This window comes from Chrysochloris asiatica, unplaced genomic scaffold (assembly GCF_000296735.1).
Source record: "Chrysochloris asiatica unplaced genomic scaffold, ChrAsi1.0 scaffold00072, whole genome shotgun sequence".
In the NCBI taxonomy this organism is placed as follows: Eukaryota; Metazoa; Chordata; class Mammalia; order Afrosoricida; family Chrysochloridae; genus Chrysochloris; species Chrysochloris asiatica.
In genome coordinates, this window is record NW_006408590.1 from 4,671,973 (window position 1) to 4,679,054 (window position 7,082).

A 7,082-nucleotide genomic window follows, 5' to 3' on the forward strand; every position below is an offset into this window, starting at 1 on the left:
AAATACCATGGATTAGGTCAGGTATACATTAGTCCTCAAACTGACATTTGCTCTTGAAATCTTTAAGGAGGTCTTGTGCAGCAGATTTGCCTAATGCAACACATCATTTGATTTCTTGACTGACACTTCCATGGGTGTTGATGGTGAATCCAAGCAAAATGAAGTGTTTGACAACTTCAGTCTTTTCTCTGTTTAGCTTGATATTATTTATTGGTCCAGTGGTAAGGATTTTTGTTTTCTTTGCATTGAGGTGCAATCCTGAAAAACCACTGAATGCTGTCATCTTTGCTTCATTAATATTTTAAGTCCTCTTTGCTTTCAGCAACCAAGGTTGTGTAATCTGAATAACACAGGTTGTTAATAACTCTTCCTCCAATCCTGATGTCATGTTCTTCTTCATACAATTTATCTTCTTTTCTTGTATTATTTGATCAGCATACACATTGAATAAGAATGGTGAAAGAGCTCTCACTGGATGCTGATAGCCTTCCTCTGTGTGCTCGCAAGCCCACAAGCCCACCACCCTGCAGGAATGCTCCACTTACTGACAGTCATTCAGCAGATGAGGCCAGTGTCCAGGGAACTGGGAACTCATCTTTGTTGGGCTTATGCCAAAGATGTCAAATTTGGTGCAGACACCCAAGTCTTAATGCTGCAAGGTGTAGACCTTCTAGCCAATACTGTAGCAGTTACTATGAGGCCAAAGGGAAGAACGGTGATTACTAAATAGAGTTGGGAGAGCCCCAAAGTAACAAAAGATGGTGTCACTGTTGCTAAGTCAATTGACTTAAAAGGATAAGCACAAAAATATTAGGCCCAAACTTGTTCAGGATGTTGCCAACAGCACAAATGAAGAGGCTGAGGATGGCTCCACCACTGTTACTGCATTGGCATGCTCTATTGCCAAAGAAGGTTTTGAGAAGTTTAGCAAAGGTGCTAATGCAGTGGAAATCAGGAGAGATGTAATGTTAGCTGTTGATGCTGTAATTGATGGACTTAAGGAACAGTCTAAACCTGTGACAACTCCTGAAGAATTTGCTCAGGTTGCTACAATTTCTACAAATGAAGACAAATAAACTGGCACCATCATTTCTGATGCCATGAAAAAGGTTGGAAGAAAAGGTGTCATCACAGTAAAGGATGGAAAAACCTTGAATGATGCTTTAGAAATCATGGAGTTTGACTGAGGTTATATTACCCCATACTTTATTAATACATCAAAAGGACAAAAATGTGAATTCCAGTAGGCCTATGTTTTATTAAGTCGAAAGAAAATTTCTAGTGTCGAGTCTATTGTACCTGCTTTTGAAATTGCCAATGCTCACCATAAGCCTTTGGTCATAATTGCTGAAGATGTTGATGGAGAACCTCTTAGTACTCTCGATTTGATTAGGCTAAAAGTTGGCTTTCAAGTTGTAGCAGTCAAAGCTCCCAGTTTTGATGACAATAGAAAGAACCAGCTTAAAAACACGGCTATTCCTACTGGTGGTGCAGTATTTGGAGAAGAGGGATTAACATTGAATCTTGAAGATGTTCAGGCTCATGACTTACGGAAAATTGGAGAGGGCATTGGGACCAAAGATGATGCTACGCTCTTGAAAGGAAAAGGTGACAAGGCTCAAATTGAAAAATGCATTCAAGAAATTGTTGCGCAGTTAGACATCACAACTAGAGAATATGAAAAGGTAAAGCTGAATGAACGACTAGCAAAACATTCAAATGGAGTATTGTTGTTGTCAGGTGCCATCAAGTTGGAACCGACTCATAGCAACCCCATGCACAACAAAATGAAACAATGTCCAATCCTGGGCCAACCTCACTACCGCTGCCACACTTGACGCCATCAATGATGCCCCCTGGCTGATCCATCTCGTTGGGGGTCTTCTTCTTTTTCTCTGACCCTCCATCTTACCCAGCATGACATCCTTCTCCAGCGACTGTTCTCTCCTGACAATATGTCCAAAGTATAAGAGATGAAGCTTAGCCATCCTGGCCTCTAAGGAGCACTCTTGCTGTACCTCCTCCAAATTAGATCTATTGGTTCTTTTGACAGTCCATGGCACTTTTAGTATTCTCCAACACCACAACTCAAGGGCATCAATTCTTATATGGTCTTCCTTATTCACTGTCCAGTTTTACATCCATATGAGGTTATTGAAAATACCATGGCTTGGGTCAGGCGCACCTTAGTCTTTAAGCTAACATCTCTGCTCTTCAACACTTTAAAAAGTTCCAGTGCAGCAGATTTGTCCAGTGCAATATGTCATCTGATCTCTTGACTGCTGCTCCCACGAGTGTTGATAGTTGATCCAAGAAGAATGAAGTCCTTGACAACTTCAATCTTTTCTCCGTTGATAAGAATGTTATTTATTGGTCCAGTGGTGAGGATTTTTGTTTTTCTGACATTCAAATGGAGTAGCTGTGCTAAAATTTGGTGGGACAAGTGATGTGGAAGTGAATGAAAAGAAAGACAGAGTTACAGATGCCCTCAATGTAACACAAGCTGCTATTGAAGACATTGTACTTGGAGGTGGCTGTGCTCTGCTTTGGTGCATGCCAGCCTTGGACTCACTAACTCCAGCAAATTAAGATTTAAAAAAATTTGGTATAGAAATTATTAAAAGAACACTCAAAATTCCTGCAATGACTGTTGCTAATAAGGCAGGTGTTTAAGGATTGTTGATAGTTGAGAAAATTATGCAGATTTCCTCAGAAGTTGATTATGATGTTATGTTTGGAGATTTTGTCAATATGGTGGAAAAAGGCATCATTGATCTAACCAAGGTTGGAAGAACTGTTTTATTGGATGCTGCTGGAGTAGGATCCCTGTGAACCACAGCAGAAGTTGTAGTCACAGAAATCCCTAAGGAAGAGAAGGACCCTGGCATGGGCAGAATGGGTGGAATGGGAGGTGGTATGGGAGGTACGGGAGGTGACATGTTCAAGTTCCTAGAATAGTGCTTTACCATTTATCAATGAACAGTAACAGGAAGCTGAAGGCAGTGTTCCTCACCAATAACTTCAGAGAAGTCCTTTAAAGAGAAGAAAATGTCTGAAGAAAAGGCTGGCTGATGTTTTAAGAAAATCACTTATAACCATTAGTTACTGGCTTCAGTTGACAATATATAATGGTTTACTGCTGTCACTGTCAATACCTACAGATAATTTATTTTGTATTTTTTAGTAAAAAGACATTTGTGCATTCCTGATATTGAATGCAAGAACCATCACCAATGGACTGCTTTCAATGTAAATCACGGAGGCATTTTTACAACTGTTCTGTTAAAATCAGGATTTTAGTGCTTGCCATCACTAGAGTGGTGAAGAAGCAGACTTTCTCTGGAGAGTATTGTGTACAGAGTTGAGGAATAACCAGTGATGTCACCTTTGTGTAGTAAAAACTTGTTTAAAGTAAAAAAAAAAAAAAATTGTGAAAGAATACAACCCTGGTGCACATCTCTCCTGATTTTAAATCATTTGGTGCCCCCTTGTTCTGTTCGAACAACTGCTTCTTGGTCTATATGCAGGTTCCTCATGAGCACAGTTAAATGCTCCAGAATATTCATTCTCCATAACATTGCCTATTTCTTGTTATGATCCATACAGTCAAAAGCCTTTGCATACTCATTAAAGCAGAGATAAGCATCTCTCTGATATTTTCTGCTTTCAGCCTAGATCCACCTGTTGTCAGCAATGATATCCCTCATTACACAACCTTGTCTGAATTTGACTTGAACCTCAGTGTACTGTTGCAGCCATTTTTGAATTATCTTTAGCAAAATTTTACTTGCAGGTACTATTAATGATATTACAAGATGATTTCTGCATTCTGTTGGGACACCTGTCTGTGGATTGGGCACACGTGTGGATCTCTTCCAATCATTTGGCTAGGTAGCCACCTTCCAAATTTCTTGGTATAGATGAGTACCTCCAGTGCTGCATCTGTTTGTTGAAAAATTTGAAGTTGAATTCTATCAATTCCTTGAGCTTTGTTCTTTGCATTCAGTTCATTTTGGACCTCTTCCATCACTTCCATTAGTTCTTGATCATATGCTACATTTGAATATTGGCCATTTCTTTTTGGTACAGTGACTCTGAATATTCCTTCCTTTTTATGCTTTCTGTATCATCCAATATTTTGCCTACAGAATCCTTCAATATTTCAAGGCAAAGCTTGAAATTTTTCCCTCAGTTCTTTCATTTGAGAAATGGTGAGCGTGCTCTTCCCTTTTGGTTTTCTAACTCCAGATATTTGCAAATTTCTTTACAATATTTGGCTTTGTCTTCTGAAGCTGCCCTTTGAAATTTTATTCAGTTCTTTTGTTTCTTCTATTTCCTTTAACATTCCAATGGTGGAGATCAAGTATCAGAGTATGCTCTGACATCCATTTTTGTCTTTGCTTTCTTTCCTGTGTTTGTAATGACCTTTGCTTTGTTCCTCTATGATGTTCTTGGTGCCATCCCACACTACTCGGGTTTTCGGTAATTAGTGTCTAATGTGTTAAGTCTGTTCTCAAGATGATCTCTAAATTCAGGAAGGATATGTTCAAGGTCATATTTGGGCTCTTGTGACCTTGTTTAATTTTCTTCATCTTCAGCCTAAACTTGCATATGAACAATTGATGATTTATTCCAGTCTGTCCTTGGACTTATTTTGGATGATGATATATATAGTCAGCTTGATTCTGTGTATTCCATCTGGAGAAGTTCAAGTGCATTATCATCTTTTATGTTGCTTAAAATGGTATTTGCAAGGAAGTCACTGGTCTTTCAAATTTCTGTCATGGGATCTCCAGCACCATTTCTATCACTAAGGTCATATTTTTCAACTACTGATCCTTCCTCTTTGTTTCTGACATTTGCTTTCCAATCAGCAGTAATTATAGATATATCTTTATTGCACAGTTGATCAATTTCTGACTGAAGAATTTGGTAGAATTCTTCAATTTCATCACTACTGGCTTTAGTGGTTGGTGCAGAATCTTGAATTATAGTGGTATTAAGTGGTCTTCCTTGTAGACACATGGATATTATCCTATCACAGACAATGTCGTACCTCATGAAAGATCTTGGTTTGTTATTTTTGACAATGAACATAACACCTTTCCTCTTTAATTTGTTACTCCTGGCATAGTAAACAATGTGATTGTCAGACTAATAATGGCCAATACCAGTCCATTTCAGATCACTAATGCCTAGCATACTGATTTTATATGTTCCATTTCATTTTTGACAACTTCCAATTTTCCTAGATTCATATATCGTACAGTCCATGTTCCAATTATTAATAAATATTTGCAACTGTTTCTCCTCATTTTGAGTTGTATCCCATCAGTAAATAAAAGTTTAGAAAGCTTGCTCCATTCACAGTATCACAGCTTACTCCATTCACATCATCTACTTTAAGGAGGCAGTAGTATTTTAGCACCCTCCAACTCAAGGAGCTAAGCCTCTGACAATATATATGACAATATTCTGGTGGAAAATGTAGGTTACTGAAAAACAGAGCACATAAGAGAGAGGGCTAGGAAAGAGTCTAATAGCAGATATGGAGGTGGTTAATCCAATGACCAAGTTTAAGCTGAAGTGTTTAGCTCCTGGAGGACATGGACAGAGTCTGGTTTTCCACTCTATTTCCAACACCAACCCAGCACCCACTGAGAAGTAAACTAATGTCTAAACTGATTGCATCAGAGACTTTATAGGTTCTAATTCAGATGTTCTTACTTCTGTCTCTAAAGCCTAGGGTTACAGTCCCCATAACAACTGACTTTAGTGGGCACAGCCAAACAGTATGGCTTGTTTCCCATATCCTGCCCACATGTGCACACCTAGAAATTAATGTGCTTTGGGAATATTGAAACTAGCACACACATTCTTCTGCCTTCCTCATGCTGATGGGCTACCTACCTTAGAGTGGTATTGTATTTGAGGCTTTCCTCCAAAAGATCTCGTGATTTCAAGCAATCAGTTGTACTATACTATGAATTATACATAAAGAAAAAAGAATCCTTACAAATGGATCAAAAGGAGTATCAAAATAAACAGAGAAAAGATTGAAGTTGTCAAGGATTCCTTTTTATGTGGATCTACAAGCCACACCCAAGGAGGTAGCAATCAATAAATCAAACAACAAATTACATTGGACAAATTTGCTGTAAAATACTTCTTTAAAGTGTTAAAAAGCACACATGTCACTTTGAGTACTAAGGTGTATCTGATCTCAGTCATGGTATTTTCAATTGCTTCATACACATGTAACAAGGAGCTCTGGTAGTGTAGTGGCTACAAGTTGGATTGCTAATCTCAAGATCAGCAGTTCTAAACCGCCAGTGGTTCTATGGGAGAAAGATGAGGCTTTCTGCTCGCTTAAAGATGTACAGCTTCAGAAACCCTATGTCTCTATGAGTGAGAACCAACTATACGGGCACATAATCATCACTACCACATGCATGTAACAGTTCAACAACGTATAAAGAAGACTGAAGAAGAAGAATTGATGCATTTGAATTATCATGTTGGCAAAGAATATTGAATACATTACAGACTTCCAAAAGAACAAATAACTCTGTCTTAGAAGATGTATAGCCATATGTTCCTTAGAATCGAGGATGATGAGACATTTCCTTACATACTTTGGACATATTATCTGGACATAACAGTCCCTAGAGAAGAATGTCATAGTTGGTTAGAGGGTAAGAGAAAAAAAAAAGGCAGACTCTCAATGAGATAAACTGACACTGTGTCTGTAACAATGGACTCAAACTTAGAGTGATTATGAGGATGTACAGGACTGGGCAAAGGCTCATTCTGTTGTCACTATGAGTCAGAACCAACTTAATGACAACAAACAATAATAACAAAATGTTATGGACTGAGTATTACTGGCTACTACAGAATAAGCAAGTTGTTCACCGGGAAGTCATCAAAGCAAACAATCAAGTTCCCTCAGGACAAACCCACCCCTAAGACTAAAACTCAAAGGGAACACGTGAACAGGCATGTAAGCTTGCTGATGACCACACTGGTCTACTGATGAGTAGAAGAGGGGGAAAAGCAACAATGAAGAAATGGGCTTAGTT

General features: G+C 38.6%; 1 pseudogene; it reads left to right on the forward strand.

The window, feature by feature from the left end:
- The first annotated feature begins 532 nt into the window (after positions 1 to 532).
- LOC102833408 lies at positions 533 to 2,958 on the forward strand (annotated as a pseudogene).
- The last annotated feature ends 4,124 nt before the right edge of the window (positions 2,959 to 7,082 follow it).